Source organism: Lutra lutra, chromosome 14 (assembly GCF_902655055.1).
Source record: "Lutra lutra chromosome 14, mLutLut1.2, whole genome shotgun sequence".
Taxonomy (NCBI): domain Eukaryota; kingdom Metazoa; phylum Chordata; class Mammalia; order Carnivora; family Mustelidae; genus Lutra; species Lutra lutra.
Window position 1 is genome coordinate 19,014,003 of NC_062291.1, and position 18,968 is coordinate 19,032,970.

Sequence of the window (18,968 nt, forward strand, 5' to 3'; positions counted from 1 at the left end):
GAAATGGAAAACTTGTACAGACCAATAACCACCAAAGAAACTGAATCAGTTATCAAAAAACTCCCAACAGGGACACCTGGATGGCTCAGTCATTAAGGGTCTGCCTTTGGCTCTGGTTATGATCCCAGGGTCCTGTGATCAAGCCCTGTGTCAGGCTCCTGGCTCAGAGGGAAGCCTGATTCTCCCTCTCCCACTCCCCCTTTCTTATGTTCCCTGTCTTGTGCTCTCCCTTTCTCTGTCAAATAAATAAATAAAATCTTTAAAAAAACAAACAAACAAAAAAAAACAAGAAACAAAAACTCCCAACAAACACAAGTCCAGGATCAGAAATCCTCACATGCAAATTACACTAAACATTTAAAGAAGAGTCAATACTTATTCTCCTCAAACTATTTCAAAAAATAGAAAAGAAAAACTTCCAAATTCTTTCTATGAGCTCATGAGAACGCTGATACAAAAAGCAGATAAAGACACTACTAAACAAACTAGGAACTACAAGTCAATATCCCTGAACATGAATGCAAAAATTCTGTATGAAATATTAGCTAACCAAATCCTACAATACAATAAAAAAAAAAATTCACCACCATCAATTGGTATTTATCCCTGGGTTACAGTATTTGCAAATCAATCTATGTGATACACCACAGTAATAAAATAAAAGAATCATGTTACTCTCGATAGATACAGAAAAACCATTTGACGAAGCACACCATCCATTCATGATAAAACCTCAACAAAATAGGTTTAGAGGAAACATAGTTCAACATAATAAGAGCCATATATGAAAAACTAACAGCCAACATCTTCCTTAATGGGGGAAAACTGTTTTTCCTCTATAGTCAAGAACAAGACAGGGATGTCCACTCTCACCACTTTTATTCAACATAGTCCTGGAAGTTCCAGCTACAGAAATCAGACAACAAAAGGAAGTAAAAGTCATCCAAATCAGCAAGGTAGGAGGAAATTTTGACTATTTGCAGATGACAAGATACTTTGTATAGAAAATCTGTAAGATTCACCAAGAGAGTGTTAGAACTGATACACAAATCCAGAAATCTGCTGCATGGACAGATCATGTAAGCATAAAATCAACAAGGAAACAATGGCTTTGAATGACACATTATACCAGATGGATTTAAGTGATATATTCAGAAAAATTCATCCTAAAGTAGAAGACACATTCTTTTCAAGTGCACATGTAACATTCTCCAGAATAGATCCATACTGGGTGACATATCAGGTCTTAACTGATACAAAGAGATTAAGATAGCATGCATTATTTTCAGACCATAACACTATGAAACTTGAACTCAACCACAAGAAAAAAAAAATGGAAAGACCACAAATACATGGAAGTTAAAGAACATCCTACTAAAAAATGAATGGGTTAACTAGGAAGCTAAAGTAGAAATTTAAAAGTACATGGAAACAAATGAAAATGAAAACATGACAGTCCAAAACTTTTGGGATACGGCAAAGGTGGGTCTTAAGAGGGAAGTATATTGCAATACAGGCCTTACTTAAGAAGAAAGAAAAGTCCCCAAAACACAACCTAAACTTATACCTAAAGAACCTAGAAAAGGAACAGCAAAAGAACCTATTTACCTAATAAAACCCAGCAGAAGGGAAATAAAGGCTCGAGGAAAAAAAAATGATATAGAGACAAATTAAACAGTAAAACAGATCAATGAAACTAAGAGCTTGTTACTTGAGTGAATAAGATTGATAAATCCCTAGCCAGACTTATCAAAAATAAAAAATTCCCAAATAAAATCATGAATGAAAGAGGAGAGATCAACCAACACCACAGAAGCACAAATAATCATAAGAGAGTCTTATGAAAAATTGCATGCCAACAAACTGGGCAATCGGGAAGAAATGGACAAATTCCTAGACACATACAAACTACCAAAACTGAAACAGGAATAAACAGAAATTTTCAACAGACCCATAACCAGCAAAGAAATTGAAACAGTAATCAAAAATCTCCCAAAGTCCAGGCCTTGATGCTTCCCTGGGGAATTCTACCACACATTTAAAGAAGAGTTAATAACACCCCTTTTCAAATTGTTAAAAAAAAAAAAAATAGAAACGGAAGGAAAACTGCCAAACTCCTATGAAGGCCAGCACTACCTTGATTGTAAAACCAGACAAAAACCCCAATGAAAAGGAGAATTACAGGCCAATATCTTTGATGAACATTAATGCAAAATTCTCAAAAAGATACTAGTTGAATCAAATCTAACAATACATTAAAAGAATCATTCTTCCATGATCAAGTGGAATTTATTCCTGGGTGGCAGGGGAGGTTCAATATTTGCAGATCAATGTGATATACCATGTTAATAAAAGAAAGGATAAGAAACATAGGATTCTCTCAATAGATGAAAAAAAAACACTATGATGAAATACAGCATCCATTCTTGATTAAAATCCTCAATAAAGTAGGGGTATATGGACTATACCACAACATCATAAAGGTAATAGTTAATATCATCCTCAATGGGGAAAAACAGAGAGCTTTTCATCTACAGTCAGGAACAAGACAGGGAGAAATGTCCACGCTCACCATTACTATTCAGCATAGTATGAGAAGTCTTAGTCTCAGCAATCAGAAAACAGAAATAAAAGGCATCGAAAGCACTAAGGAAGAAGTCAAACTTGCACTATTAGCAGAGGACATGATACTTTATGTACAAAACCTATAAGACTACCAAAAAAATTGCTAGAATACGTGAATTTAGCAAAGTCACAGGATATAAAAATGAACATACAGAAATCCATTGCATTTCTATACATCAATAATGAAGTAGCAGAAAAAAAGCAATTGATTCCATTTATAATTGCACCCAAAACAATAAGATTCCTTTGAATAAACCTAACCAAAGGGGTAAAAAATCTGTCTCTGAAAACTATAGAACATTTATGAAAGAAATTGAAGACATCACAAAGAAATGGAAAAACATTCTATGCTCATGGACTGGAAGAACAGATATTGTTAAAATGTCTATGCCACCCAAAGCAATCTACATTTTCAAAGAAATCTCTATCAAAATATTGCCAGCAGGGCGCCTGGGTGGCTCAGTGGGTTAAGCCGCTGCCTTCGGCTCAGGTCATGATCCCAGGTCCTGGGTTCAAGCCCCGCATCGGGCTTTCTGCTCAGCAGGGAGCCTGCTTCCTCCTCTCTCTCTGCCTGCCTCTCTGCTTACTTGTGATTTCTCTCTGTCAAATAAATAAATAAAATCTTTAAAAAAAAAAAAAAAATATTGCCAGCATTTTTCATAGAGATAGAACAAATAATCCTAAAATTTGTATAGAACCATAGAAGACCCTAAATAACTAAAACAATCCTGAAAAAGAAAAAGCAAAGCTGGAGGCATCACAATTCTGGACTTCAAACTATATTACAAAGCTATAATCATCAAGACAGTGTGGCACTCGCACAAAAATACACACATAGGTCAATGAAACAAGAATAGGAACCCCTGAATTGAACCCTCAACTCTATGGTCAATTAATCTATGACAAAGCAGGAAAAGCTACCAAATAGAAAAAGACGGTTTCTTCAACAAATGGTGTTGGGAGAACAGGACAGCCACATGCTGAAGAATGACAATGGACCAATTTCTCATATCATACACAAAAATAAACTCAAAATGAATGAAAGACCTAACTGTGAGAAAAGAATCCATCAAAATCCTAGATAACACAGGCAGTACCCTCTTTGATCTCGGCTCCAGCAATTCTTAACTAGACATGTCTCTAAATGTCAGGGAAACAAAAGTAAAAATGAACTACCGGGACTCCATCAAGAGAGAAAGCTGCACAGCAAAGGAAACAGTCAATACAACTGAAAGGCAACCTACTGAATGGGAGAAGATATTTGCAAAGGACATATCTGATAAAGGGTTAGTATCTAAAAGTTATCAAATTCAACACCCAAAAAATAAGTAATCCACTTAAGAAATGGGCAGAAGACATGAACAGACATTTCTCCAAAGAAAATATCCAGATGGCTTACAGACATATGGAAAGATGTTCAACACCACTCATCATCAGGAAAATACAAATCAAAACCAGAGTGAGTTACCATCTTATACTGGTTTGAATGGCTAAAATTAACAACTCAGGAAATGACAGATGTTAGTGAGGATGCCGAGAAAGTGGAGCCCTCTTACACCATTAATGGGAATGCAAACTGGTGCAGACACTCCAAAAACAATATGGAGATCCCTCAAAAAGTTAAAAATGGGACTACCTCATGTTGCAAGAATGGCACTACTAGATATTTACCCAAAGGATACAAACAGTGACATGAAGGGCCATATGAACCCCAATGTTTATAGCATTATCAACAATAGCTAAAATATGGAAAGAGCTCAAATGTCCAAATGTGTGTGCATATGCATGCGTGCACACGTGCATACACACACACACACACACGAGTATTACTCAGCCATCAAAAAGAACTAAATCTTGCCATTTGCTATAAAGTAGATGGAGCTAGAATGCATCATGCAAAGCAAAATAAGTCAGAGAAAGACAAAGATCATATAGTTTCACTCCTGTGAGAAATTTAAGTAACAAAACAGAAGAATATAAGGGAAGGAAAGGAAAAATAAGATAAAAACAGAGAGGCGAATCATAAGAGACTCTTAATTGTAGAGCACTGAGGTTTGATGGAGGGAGGTAGGTGGAGTATGAGCTAGACGGGGGATAGGAATTGAGGAAGGCACTAGCTGTGATGATCACTGGGTGTTATACATAAGTGATGAATTACTGAACTCTACTCCTAAAGCCTATGCTACATGATGTTCATTAAATTGAATTTAAATAAAAACTGGAGCAAAAGAAAAAGGGCAGTAAAAATGTAAAGTACAAGAAAATTTGGTGCTATGAATAAAAGATGGTCTTGAACAGCTGCCCCCCCCCAAGTTACACTGAAAGAAAAGCATAAAAAAAAAAAAAAAAGTGCACGTATGGTGACGAGCACTGAGTAATGTCCAGAATTGTTAGATCACTACTACTGGGATTTTTTTTTTTTTTTAAAGGAAAGACACTCTGCTATATTCAGACAACGAATATTCAGTGCTAAAAGGAAATGCAGTATAAGCCATGCAAAAGGGAAGCTTAAATGCGTGTTAGTAAGTGAAAGAAACCATTCCGGAAATGCTGCATACTGTGGAATTCCAACATTCTGGAGAAGGTGCAACTATGGAGACTGTAATGAAATCCGCAGTTCCAGGGAGGGAGGAAGGAAGAAACAGAGCACATAGTTTACTTAGGGCTTGAAACTCTTCTGTATGGTAGAATTGTGGTTATGGGTCAATAGGAATTTGTCTAAAATAGGAGGTACCCCCCCAGTAGTAAATGCTTGTGTGAGTTGCGGACATGGGATGATCATGTGTTCATGTGGGTTCATCAGTTGCAATAAACAATGGTGGGAGGCTGGCAATCAGCTGGCTGTGCATGTGGGAGAAGGGCTAGATGGGGAATAGGACTTTATCCCCCACCCCTGCCTGCAGTAGGGATCACGGACAAATTCCCAATCGACAAAGAAGCGTGTTCCTTTGGAGAGCCATAGCAACATACAGCAGGAGGTCCTCCACAGTAATGTGAATGAAATGAATGAAACTTCTCTCCATAAAAACAGATCACCCCACAGTGCCCAGCGATCACCTGACCAGACACGAAGGCAGGGACCAAGGCCTTGGGGTTACAGAGGTGAATGCTATCACACTGTTTCATTTTCAGGTATTTTATTTTCACCTGTAGGTCGGACAGGCCTCCTCATGATTCTGTTACCCATGTATTTTGTCTCATCTATGTAAAAAAACCCAAATTAATCATATTTCCATCTTACACATGGATACAGCACTAGTAAACAATTTTTCCTCCAAGGTCATGCCAGTAGGAAAGGGTAGATTCCAGATTTGAACCTGGTAGTTAGATAAGCCACCTTTCAAAAATCAAGGACAGAACCCTTGAGCTGCAATTGAAAATGATGATTTTCTCAGATGCTCTGGTTTCTAATTTCAATGAAGACTTGCACAAATTGGTTGTAAAGTCACAGTCATGATACAGCAAATGTAATTGCCACTTTAATTATTCACAGTGATTAATTCACAAGGGAAAGGATCAGCATCCCACACTTGTAGCTTCAAATTCTCAATTTTGAATGCCTTTATTATTTTTTACCGTTTGGCATAGATTTATCTGTTGTTGCACAGCAGCTGTCTTCCACAAATTGGCTTTTGAAAAAGAAAAACTCATCTCTTGAAAGCAAAAATACAGTTTTAAAAACTTTTAGAGTAATTAATTTTCTTTATGGGTATTTCATGTGGGCCATCCTCTGCTCTGTTGCACTTTGGATCCCTTTATTTCTTCCTTCTCTGAGATTTTTTTTATAGGAAAAATATATAAAAGATGTTGCTCAACGTTCAGCTCGGCATTAAGAAAATGTGATTTGCCCTTTCTGGGCACCAAAGTAATCACGTCCTAACACTGTAGAGAAAGCAGCACCTTGAGCATACCATGAAATAGTTATCCAGAAGTCATTTAATTTTCTCGATCACTAAGAATTAGCCACCAGAAGCTTCAGCTTTAGTTCATTGTAACGGTACTGCTCTAAGTAAGGAAGAGACAGAGAAAGTCATTGTCTGCAAGGTCCACAGACTTGAGCATTGCAGCAGGGGATATAGAAGCTACATTATCTCCTGAGAGTTTCCCACTGCCAAAGTTAATTCTTAGAAGTCTGTCTCTGCAGAAGCAGCTTAAAAGGATTTGAACAAGATAAGTCCGTGAGGCATCCCCTCTGCTATGCTGTGGGGCACGAGTTCCAGAAAAGGAAAGAAAAATCAGTGTGAGGTGTTGATAGCACTAAGCTATTTAGGGTATTATTTTTAAGCAGGATTTTACTTTGTGCCTTTTGTTTCTACACACATAATAAAATTACCTAATATTTATTGAGCATTCACAGCTATATTCATTTTAGAAATGAAGGAGCAGAGGATAAACAGAATCCAGGAACATGATCAGGCAACGTGGTTTCAGAGCAAAGACTCAGACCAGCCTGATACCAAGGCCAATCGTTCTGATGCCAGACTCAGACCTCAGCTCAATCAATACTGTCTCTTTATTTGCATCTCCCTTTGCACTGGCCTCACCAGAACCCAGTTATCTCCTCACTGGAATACTACTTACAAGATGTGTCCCTTCTTTCAATACTGCTTACAGTTGGAAAATTGATTCTTTCTGTTTGAAAGCAATTCTTGGTTTTGCATTAAAAAGACACTTTCGGGCAAACTCCCTCCCTCCTTCTGGTTCTGCAAGTGTAACTCAGAGAAGCAGCCTCCTTATGCTTTGAGTGAACCAAAGCATCAAGAAAGATTAAAAATCATCATCACATACATATACTTGCTCTGCTGAACCTCCAAGAGCCTTGCAGATGAGTTCTCTGCCAAGAAAACGTATCCTGAGGCGTTATATTTCACTTTTTACAGAGAGGCTAAGTGAAGAGTCCTGAGATGTCCCTGTCATTGCCAGAAAAACAATCTTCTGCCCTATCTTTAATTAGGACTTGTATTTGACAATAAATCCATTTTTTTTAAAACGAGCATATGGACTATTGAACCGTATCACCGCTGACTTTTAGCAGAAATGAAGACTCTGTAGTGTAAGCCTAATTATAGCCATTAACAAATATGTAATGTAAACAGCAAAGCAGTGATTTATCTGCCTTACTGGGAAGTCTCACTGTTCAAAGAAATAGGAATTATTGACTAACTCTTTCCAATCTTTCACAGTTGACAAGTGACCAAGCTTGTTTATATGTTTGCTTTTTCCTAATTTCTAACATTTCAGCTGTAAGATGTTCTTTATATTCCAGAAAAAGAATCTTGCAGACTGACAATGGTCTCCTAAAGTGTCAATTTATGCTAAAATACACATTTCTTTGATTAAAGATGTACATATATTTCATAAACATAAGATTAAACCATCTTTTTTTCCAATTATTTTGTTTCGAGATTCACTTAAAAGTCCATTTTGCATTTCAGCTATCAGGACTTAAAACTGGAGAAGATGAAATCAAGTTCAGGGATTGAGCATTATTCTCAGTTCCAGATTAAGAAAATCTTATTATTCAAATTTCCATTCTTCTAAATATAGTAAACAAGAATCCCCAGTTGTATCTGATACATAAAAGTAGTTAACCACCAATTTACAAGTTAGATCAAGTTAGGGGATGGGAGCACAGGATGGAATATAAGGAACACCCCTATCAAATTAATGCCAAACATAGTTCCGGAGTTGTACGTTGCCTAGGATTTTTAGTTGTCATATACACTCAAAAATTACACTGAGGGAAATAAAGTGAGTTGGTTTCTTCAGTGGGAAGACGGGGTGATGCATTCATGAATGCTCTAAGAAGTTACTCACAAAGAGCCTCAGGGCACTCTGAGGTGGTCCTATAGTTTGTCTCAGCAATATTTAGACGTATCAATAGTTTCTCAGCAAATCTCGAGATTCAACGTCCAACACTCCAGCTGGTAGAATGCATACTATTCAAAGTTTTATAGATGACAAAATAATCCTAGACCCCCAAAGAGACACACAGAACACGCAAATGAAAATAAACACTAAACTCTAATTGTCAGTAAAAAACTATAAGCAGTAAAACAGATTTCATGGAATGTTTTTTCCTTCCTTTCATAATTACCTCCCACAACCAACAAAACAGATCACGCAGGTAGTTCCTGTTATAGGAACCTGAGCCATAATTGTACGTGGCCTCAATGCAGAGGACTGAGTCATGACAACCTTAGTGAGCCTTAAATATCACTTATGTGTCAACTGTCTAGTCAAGGGGATGACACAATGACGTATATGTGCCTTCTAGCTTATCTATAACCCTGCTGAGAACACTGAAAACATGCAAAGGGGTAAATCAATTAGAGTGAAGAGAAGAAAATGGGGTTTACATATGAGGGAGCAGTTATCTGCAGAAGAGAAAACACAACACAGTTGAGAAAGAGGAAAAGGATTCACAGGCATGAGTGGTGGGTCATATCTGACCCGGGGGGCAGGGTGAGGGGTGGTGTTCAACTTCCACTAGGAGGAGGGTCCAGAGGAGGCAGGACCAGGACCCAGTTCCCTCCTGAGGTCTGTTCTCTGTGCATGTCCACAGCAGCTATGGGAAATGATGCTGACCTTGGAGCATATGCCCTCCTCGAGGCCAGCACCCTTCACAGCCCATGTCCTCACAGCACAGAGAGTGAATGGTCCTACATTTTCCCAGGTCCACACTTGCAGGTGAGCAATGCCTTCTAGAAGGAAGAAGGGGCTCCGTGGGAAGATCTGTTGACCCAACACTGTGAAATTTACTAATGATGGCTATAAAGAAAGACAGCTTCCAAACAATGATTAATAAACTTCTGATGAGTCAATGGTCTCCAATGTTGAATTTTTATTCAGCCTAAAAGCTAAGAATACATTAAGAATTACTGAGAAAATAAAAATATTTTAGGCACTTAGAAATTATCTGAAAATCGAATTCATTCTCCATTCACAGTTCTACTGGAATGCAGTCACACCCAATTGCTTGCATACCATTTATACCCATGTTACCACTGCAACAGCAGAAACAGACAATGGCCTGTGAAGTCTAACATATTTACAGGAAACATTTGCTGGTGACTGTTCTGTAATAATAATATTTAAAAAAAAAAAACCACCACAACAAGGCATAATGCAAAGAAAAAAAACACCAGCAATATTACATGCTCGAATAGAGAGTTGTTATCAAAGTTTTGAGAAATAAAGTGATTCTTAAACTAGAATTCTACAGCCTTTGAAGAAATAACACTCAAATAGAAGGGAGAATAAATGTGTTCTCAAACATAAGGATTCAGAAAATTTATCATCTGTGATCCATTCTTGAGATATTACTTGAAGATAGATTCTAGCAAACTGAAGGGGGGGAGACGTGAAGACATCAGATTCTTTAAACAGTAGTTTGATTTGAGAACACCAGGAAGAGAACATCAGGATTACATCTGCATATCACTTTTCAGTGCGCCTTATTTTTAAAAAGATTTTTATATTCAACAAGGAAAAAAATGCAATAAGGATCTCAAAAAATGAAAATCCAATTAGCTCAGACTTCAATATAAAGAAACCTAAAACATGGAAAATTATAAAAGAAGAATGTCCAGGAAGAAAATGCTTATGAGTCAAAACACTGATGTCATAAAAAAGGAAATATATTTATAGAACACTACATGGTTAAGAAATAAAGGGTATAAAGTCATAGCAGTCATAATATAAATGCTGTTTTCTCGTGTTCAGCCTTTATAACCAGCCTACGAACAAAGCAAGAATGTCTTGGTTTTCATTTTCAATGCAGAATTTAACAGTTAACCTTGAAAATGTGAAAATAAAAGTTTTGCTGACTGTGGGAGACTGAAGTTGGAGGGGAAGGACAGGGAACTGATAGTCTCATTCTTCATGCAGTGGGACAAGATACAGCCTGTGTGCAGAACAGAATCAAGGTGCTGGTTAGAAGTTGGAAAATACAGACCTAAGAAAATAATTTCAAATGGGAATTACAGACTAATGCCTAGGAGATATTAAGGAATGCAAGCAAAGGACAGAAGAAAATATGTATCCAGCTACTGATATTGTAACCAGGCACTGAGCTATATTTATGGTATTTTTCTGGATATCATGCGGGCCACAAAGAATATGCAGGCAAGATGATCTAACTTGTGGATGCCATTTTTATAACCTCAAGGTTACAAAACAAACAAAAGAAATAGCGAAGACAACAGAAGAATATTAGGAGGAAAAAGAGAAAGAGAAGTGTTATCAAGTCAAGCATCTCTGATGGCAAGCTCTCTTTCCTGCTGGTTAATCAAGGAAATGTCAGAACGTTGGAGGCAAAACCTAAAAAAACTAAGAGCAGGAGTTACCACGTCTTCCTCTGGATGAGGACAAGGTGGAGCTGGAGCACCCCCCTTCCCCACCAGCTGGTTCACCTTCCAACTTCTCCACAGGAGTCAGGTGTTACGTTTGTTTTAGGATATTGAACTTTTCGCAACAATTTGCTAACAGTGAAATGATTTTTAACATATGGGACATTTTATCACCTACAAAGAACATTCTGTATCTGTCAGTTTGTAAACTCAAGTATAGCAGGATCAAATTCCTAGGAATTGAGAATGCAGACTGGGGGTTTTAAGGTAGGTGTGCCAGCCTGAGATGGGTGGGGCAGGGCAGGCCGTCCCAGGGGCCAGAGGGATAAAACTGCTGAAAGCTCAATAATGAAATTTGTTCCTGAGACACCAAACAAATCTTCTGTCTGGGAAGGGACACCATGCTAAGATACTGATGGCAGGGATTTATTTATTTATTTTTTAAATAGTAATACCAAGTGATATGAACCGTAACAAGAGAGAAAGGAAAGTCCTGAGATTTTTGGCATTTCTCTCCCCAAGTCAGCATTGGCTGAGATGGGCTCTGGGGACAGAGAACGCACCAGAGGGACCCTTGCGGTCCTCAAGGGTGTTAAGGCAGGACAGAGGAGTGAGGGCATTCTCCCCCATTGCGGATTGGAGGCCCAAGGTCTTGTTGGTTTGGGAAAGATCATGGTCATCAGTGAGATTCTTGAAGCTCTGGTGTGGTAGGAAATAGTTATACAAACGTTAGTGACAGAACAGCAACAAGATGACTGATGGACCTGCAGAGTCTCACTAGTGCCACTACCAACACACAACGTGCATTACATCTGTTACGTAAAACCATCCTCATTTATGCAGAAACCTCCTATGAGAAGAATTGAAATTGGTTTCCTTTTAAAAAAAATTAACCCAAAGCGACCTTCATAGATTGCTGCAGTGCGTTTTCTTGGGGGAAGCATACATGCACACACACGCACACGTGCACGCACACACACACACACACACACCCCACAAGTGAAAGAGACAAACTAGAAATGGAACTAGGCTTGCACCTCTGAATGGGGGTCTGACAGAACCTAGTCACCCTGCTTCTGCATGGCCCCTGAGCTAACAGCTGTGGAAACTAGCAAGCGGTCCGTGGTCCTTGTCCACGTTTATTTACAGCCCAAGTCTGCTGGTTGGATGAATGTGGACTGATCCAGGCCGGCTTGTGTGTGCTGCATAGACCATTCACACTTCTCATCAGATAAGAAATCGAGCCTAAGCATGCTCTTCTCCTCTAAAAAGATCCAGATCAATCCTCCAGCTCAGATTCCTTTCCACAGCCATGTTCAGTCCACTCAAAAGCCCAATGATAGTATTCACTTCTGCGTTTATCTCTAGCCTTTCTTTTAGGTTCCTTTTTAGGATTTCCACCCTTCTGATTACATCACCCCTCCGTCTTACATGTTGTCTTGTCTATTGGAGCTACTAATGTATCAGTTTTACAAAAATTCCCTGAGAATTCCTGAGAATTCCAACACCCCTTCCATGCCTGCTCCTGAGGCTTGCTATGTCCCTTCAAAATTCTGTCATTTGCCTTAGGTATTCCTTTCATTATTTTCTTGACTGGGGGTAGGAGGGGTGGACTGGACATACCAAGTAGAAGGAACTGCTAAAATAGGTCTTTTATGATGTGGTGGTGGTGGGGAGGTAGACATTCTATAGTCCTGTGGTTAGACCTCAGTCTTTTAGTTAATCTATGTCCCTGGACTGTGAATTTCAGGTTTTTCCTACCCATTTTGTTGGGGGCGGGGGGTGTGCTATCAAGATGGCCAGCCATAGATCTGATTGGAGTATTTCCCTCCCTCCATATAGAAGACTAGAGCTTGCTGGATGGGTTTTTTTCTCTTCTCCAGGTCAGTTGGACTCTCTTGCTATTACTCAGGTAATTTAGACCCAGATTAACTAGTTTCCCTCCAGGGCATGCAGTCCTAGGAACTGAGTACTCCAGAGTAGTTCGAGGTGGTTCCTTTCCCACTCTCCTCACTGGGAACAGGGGATCCTTTCTCCCTTCTTTTCTGGGAGCTCCTGGATGCACATCTCACAGTATTGTCAGGGTCTCCCTAATGTGTGGTGTCCCTAATGTGGAGTCCTCCTGTGGAGTTTTTAACTCTCAGGGCTGTTCTCATTCAGCCTCCAGCAATAGGTCAATCCTGGTCTAGGTTCCCTACACTTGGGGTCTGCTCGGGAAACCACAACACCCCATACTCACTGGTCCTTCTTGAATCTTGGAGGCAGTGGTTTGTCCTGTGTTTTCCCCATGTTCTAGCTCCAATAAGAGGTGTTAATTTCCAGTGTGTTCACTTCATACTTTGTAAGAAGGACTGGAGGTTTCAAACCTCCTTACATACAGAGAAGGAAAAACCCTATTCCATCAACCCCTGTACAAGTTCTGTCAGCCACGCTGGTCACCATAGCTAACATGGTTTCGACGCTAAGGTTTTCCAAGCCCATCTCAGAGATACAAAGAGCTGGATGTGAACAGGGCAAGTTAAAACACCAAAAAGCAACAGTTTTAATAAGATTCTGCTAGAGGTACTACTGCCTGTTTCAGCTGGGTTTCTGAACATTTGCTCCTCAGACTGTTACAAGCCTTTGGTTAATTTCAGAGTTCTGGAGAAGCTGGTTCTGACTGGTTTTAGTCTTCTAAAATCATGCTTTTTCAGAAAAGGCAATTTTTGAAGATTCCTCCCTCAACATTTCAAAAGTGCTTCTTTTCATTAGCAGATATATACAACCCAGATACTCCTGTCCCTCTTCGTCCTGCTGGCAATAAATCAATACTTATTTACTTAATGGAAATTTCTTAAAATTACTATTCAGACATGATCCTAGATCTCACCCTTTTTAGAAGTTCTTAAAATGTATTTCTGTACTTGCGAAAGGTAAAAATTAACATTTCTTAAACAACAGCAAAGTACCCCCAATAAAAAATGTCTTTCTAAAAGTAACTAAACAATTCATCACCAACTGTCTCATTTATGCTGCTTTGTAAGATAAGGTAGCAAATAATCCTTATGTTTAATACCATACTGGGCACCTACTGCGTGCAAACTTCAAAATAAGTGGCAATGTATGTTATTAGTACTCCAGATCCTGTTACCTCATGTAGTGTTACAGGACTGGTCTGCCAAAAATAGGGGCTAACATTGGAAATTCTAAAAAATGAGGAATAAATTAGTGTTATGAAATTTAAACCCAACCCTTACAATGGTTATTAGTGAAGACTGAGCGAGAGTGTATAACTGGGAGGGGTCTCAATCAGAGGAAGGTTTAGGATTCCCAGTGTCATTTCTAAAGTTAACACTGATAGAAAAGACTTATGTTTCTAATAAAGGTTATCTTTGCATAAATCTCATGACCTGACATATGTGGGAGTGTTTCTGTTACTGTTGTTTTGCTAACAACAACACACGATGTTTTGGTAACCAGTAGAAGCCTTAAGACTTCCATGTTCTAAAAGCTACCCTTAATATTTTTGGCCTTTTGCATTTTCATATGTTATTGATCCCACTTCACATTTGTATGCACCTTTACAGAAATACATAGACAGAGATGCTATGATTTTAATCAGATTGCTTGAATCTATAGTAGAGGAACTGAATTTAGCTGTATCAGTTGGATTCTCAAACAGATTAATCATGACCTCTACTTACTACTCTACACAGAAATGAATCTAAGATTATTGATTTACATGTAAAAGAAAAACTGTAAAATATTGAAAATATTGAAAAAAGGGATAAATACCTTCATGACTTGGTGTGAAAACTGTTAGGCACACAAACTTCTAACTCTAAATATTTTTTAACCTAATATATTGACTACATTAAAATTAAGATATTTAAAATTTTTTCTTTTTTTTTTAAAGATTTTATTTATTTGACAGAGAGAGAGATCACAAGTATAGAGAGAGAGAGAGAGGAGGAAGCAGGCTCCCTGCCTAGCAGAGAGCCTGATGTGGGACTCGATCCCAGGACCCTGAGATCATGACCTGAGCTGAAGGCGGAGGCTTAACCCACTGAGCCACCCAGGCAGCCCAAGATATTTAACAATTTTTAAAAAGGCATAGAATGTAACAGATTTTTGGAAGAGGTGTATCTGACCATGAAGTCCTATTAGGAATACTTAATACAATCCTACAAACCAAAAAATAAAGACAATCTTTAATGGGCAAAAGGCTCAAAGGAGTATTCTTCAGAAGTTCTCCACATGACCTTGAAATATACAGAAAGGTGCTCAAATAATTTATTCATCAGGTACATGAAAAATAAAACCACAGCAGAAGAGTTAATATTTACAAGAGGGATGGACCAAGCCAATCCAGTCTAAGGCACAGATCTCCATGTCCTGGTTTAGCAGATAGGTCATCAATCTGCACACATCAAAGAATACAGACAGGTTTTCATCTGTGCTTATAGTAAAGTCCTCCAGTGTGTCTTAAATTTGACTAATAATTGCATGTAGTTGTTTCCTATTTCTTTTAAGGTATATTACCCCCCCCCCACTTGATATCTGACCCATTACTGGATATCAGTCTAATTCAGTTTTCATGTGGAAGTTCATCTTTGAGGTTTAACTATTTGCTGTAATTCCTACTCTTTGAGTAGCAGTTGACCAGAAAAACATACACTAATCTGGAGGCCATGAATTTGGGGTTAATCCTGGATCTTCTGAATTAACCACCTAACTAAAAGCATTGTACAGTGAACCACAACATTTGTTGAATTATTTTTCTGTCCTTGGCACTGTGCTAAGAAATCATTTAATCCTCAGACAGACTAGGACTCTAACTTCTCATTTGAAGACACAGAGTCTAGTGAATTAAGAGGTAATAGGGTGCATTGGTTCAGTTCATGGTCTCTAGGGGGCGCCTGGGTGGCTCAGTGGGTTGAGCCTCTGCCTTTGGCTCAGGTCAAGATCTCAGGATTCTGGGATCGAGCCCCGCCTCAGGCACTCTGCTCAGCAGAGAGACTGCTTCCTCCTCTCTCTCTCTCTGCCTGCCTCTCTGCCTACTTGTGATCTCTGTCTGTTAAATTAAAACAACAACAAAAAAAAAAAAACAAAAAAAACAAAAAAAAACACGGCCTCTAGGTCAAACTCCCTGGATTTAAAACACAGCTCTGATGTTTTATTGTGCAATTTTGGGTAAGTTAGTTAATGAACAAAACTAATGAGAGATATACAGCTATTTCAACTATCAGGTTTTGTTTGTATGTTTAATATATGAAAAAATTAATTTTTGGTCAATCGAGTAGTACTTAAAGGGGTTTGTACTATTATCTTCTATAATGACCTTAGTTTTATATTAAAAACAATTATCTCCCTTTAAAATTTTTTAAGTTAAAAAGTATGTATATTTCTGTTTGTTAACTGTGTGTATTTTTACTAATATGAACTCTATAGATTAATTAAAATTCACCCATCCTCTTGATGTTGAATACAGCTTGTTTTATCAGGGCTTAGGATCCAACCTATGTGCTAAGGCTACTCCAATGCTCCTTCCACTAGATCACAGACCTTACAGTTGTTCATGTGACTCAGTATAAGCTAGATCTAAGGAAAAAAAAAAAAGCCGTCTTTATTTGCGTCTCATTTGCTAAGACTAAAATTATCTAGTTTTTTTTTTAACTTTTTAAAATATCCTTGCTAACAGGCACAAATCTGTGAAAATACACACACACACACACACACACACAATCATTGCTGTGTCAGAACCAAAGGCTTCTTTAGGATTAAGATGAGAAAGAAGTTCATAGGTGGTTACAAAGCTAACTTTTTAATAGATTCCAGGTCTATAAAATAGAGGCAGTTTACATAGTAGCAATGTAATATCAAAGCTAAAATTAAGGTCAGAAGCATGATGATCAGGACATTCAGTTAATAGGATTAAAGACTATTTTTCAATTTTAGGGGATGCTCACATCATAGTCAACTGTAATATCAACATGAAGAGTTGGGAAATTTTATCCCATTTTACAAGCAAGAGCACTGAAAGTAAAGAGCTTACATAATTTAAATGAATCTTGTCCATGGCTGTAAGCATTTGGGGCTGAGAACGTATTCTTCCATTGAGCCACTATGACCAACTAGATGCTGGATTGCGTGTCACAATCAGAGGGAGTTCAGACCCTGCTGGAGACACCTGGATAATGCCAGAGTAAATTTTTTAACAACTAATGAAAAGAACAGGATTACATCTTGAAAATCCTATTAAACCTAATTTCTTGCTAATAAATAAGACAGCAAAGAATATGAAAACTGGCAAGAGATTTCGACAGACAATAGAACTGAGAACTCTTGTCAGAAATCACACAATTAGCAAAACAAAACAGAGTTGCAACATGTTGGTTAGCTGGGGGATCTGGCTTTTTTCTTTCTTGAAGATAGTTTTGAGGCACCTGGGTGGCTCAATCATTAAGCATCTGACTTTGGCTCAGGAAATGATCCCAGGGTCCTGGGCTCAAGCCCTGCATCAGGCTCCCTGCTCCATGGGAAGCCGGCTTTCTCCCCCCTCACTCCCCCTGCTTGTGTTCCCTTTCTTGCTGTGTCTCTCTCTGTCAAATAAATAAATAAAATCTTAAAAAAAAAGAAAGAAAGAAAAGAAAAGAGAAGAAAAGGTAGTTTTACTTGGGTAAACCTTCACAGTATAATGAATATAGCTCATATTGTGGCAGAACTGTAAGAATATAAAGAGGAGGTAAATAACATCTTATTAGGAGTGATTATTAACAAAGGAAATGGAAAGCATTTGGCCAATCTCAAGGCCAACCTTAACCTCATTTACAAATAAGAGAAAAAATACAACAGAGAAACCTGTGGAGGGTTAAACTGGTATATAAAAATAATTTAAAATAAAAACTGGAGGAAGGGAACCATCTTACACTGTTGGTGGGAATGCAAATTGGTACAGCCACTTTGGAAAACAGTGTGCGGGTTCCTCAAAAATTAAAAATAGAGCAACCCTGTGACCCAGCAATTGCACTACTGGGTATTTACCCCAAAGATACAGATGTAGTGAGAAAAAGGGGCACATGCACCCCAATGTTCACTACAGCAATGTCTACAATAGCCAAACTATGGAAAGGGCAGAGATGCCCTTCAACAGATGAATGGATAAAGAAGATGTGGTCAATATACTCAATGGAATATTACTCAGCCATCAGAAAGGATGAATGCCCAACTTTTGCACCAACATAGATGGGACTGGAGATTATGCTGAGTGAAATAAATCAAACAGAGAAAGTCAATTATCATATGGTTTCACTTACTTGTGAAACATAAGGAATAGCATGGAGGGCATTAGGAGATGGAAGGGAAAAATGAAGAGGAGAAATTGGAGAGGAAGATGAATGATGAGAGACTATGGACTATGAGAGTTTTAGAGGAGAGGGGCATGGGGGATGGGTGAGCCTGGTGATGGGTATTAAGGAGGGCACGGATTGCATGTAGCAGTGGGTGTTATACACAATGAATCATGGAACACTACCTCAAAAAATAATGATGTACTATATGGTGACTAACATAATAAAAAATTGAAATTACCATATCTAGAAATTACAGCTTAGAGAGTTTATAAAATTAGATACTAATTTTATAAGAGCCTTGTAACTAGAATTATTCAAGGGCATCATAAATAATAGTAAGCAGAAAGTTTTATAGAAGAGAACTCCATACAACATTAATGAAGAGATGGGAGTGCAGTATATTTTGCTATTTTATTCCTATAAAGTTCAAGAGTGACAAACCACAAATTGACCTCCAGAGGCATGGATTTTAATATGTTATCAGGGAATGATTGAGGAATCGAGGACAAGCAAGGTGGTCTCCTCTCGGGTATAATTTGCGGGTCAAACGTGATAACCTTAGTCAATGACTAACAAAGAGGTCTCATATCTAATTAGGATTAAAAACAATCCTGTCATAAATCCTGTTTAGCAGCATATACCCCAGGGTAACAGTAATTGA

General features: G+C 38.2%; 1 protein-coding gene and 1 pseudogene across 1 annotated transcript in view; both read right to left on the reverse strand.

The window, feature by feature from the left end:
* Nucleotides 1-18,968, reverse strand: part of PCDH15 (protocadherin related 15) — a 1,821,443-nt gene that overhangs the window by 1,613,971 nt on the left and 188,504 nt on the right. The window lies entirely within an intron of this gene.
* The window catches only part of LOC125084364 (zinc transporter 6-like), an 80,417-nt pseudogene that overhangs the window by 43,589 nt on the left and 17,860 nt on the right, over nt 1-18,968 (reverse strand).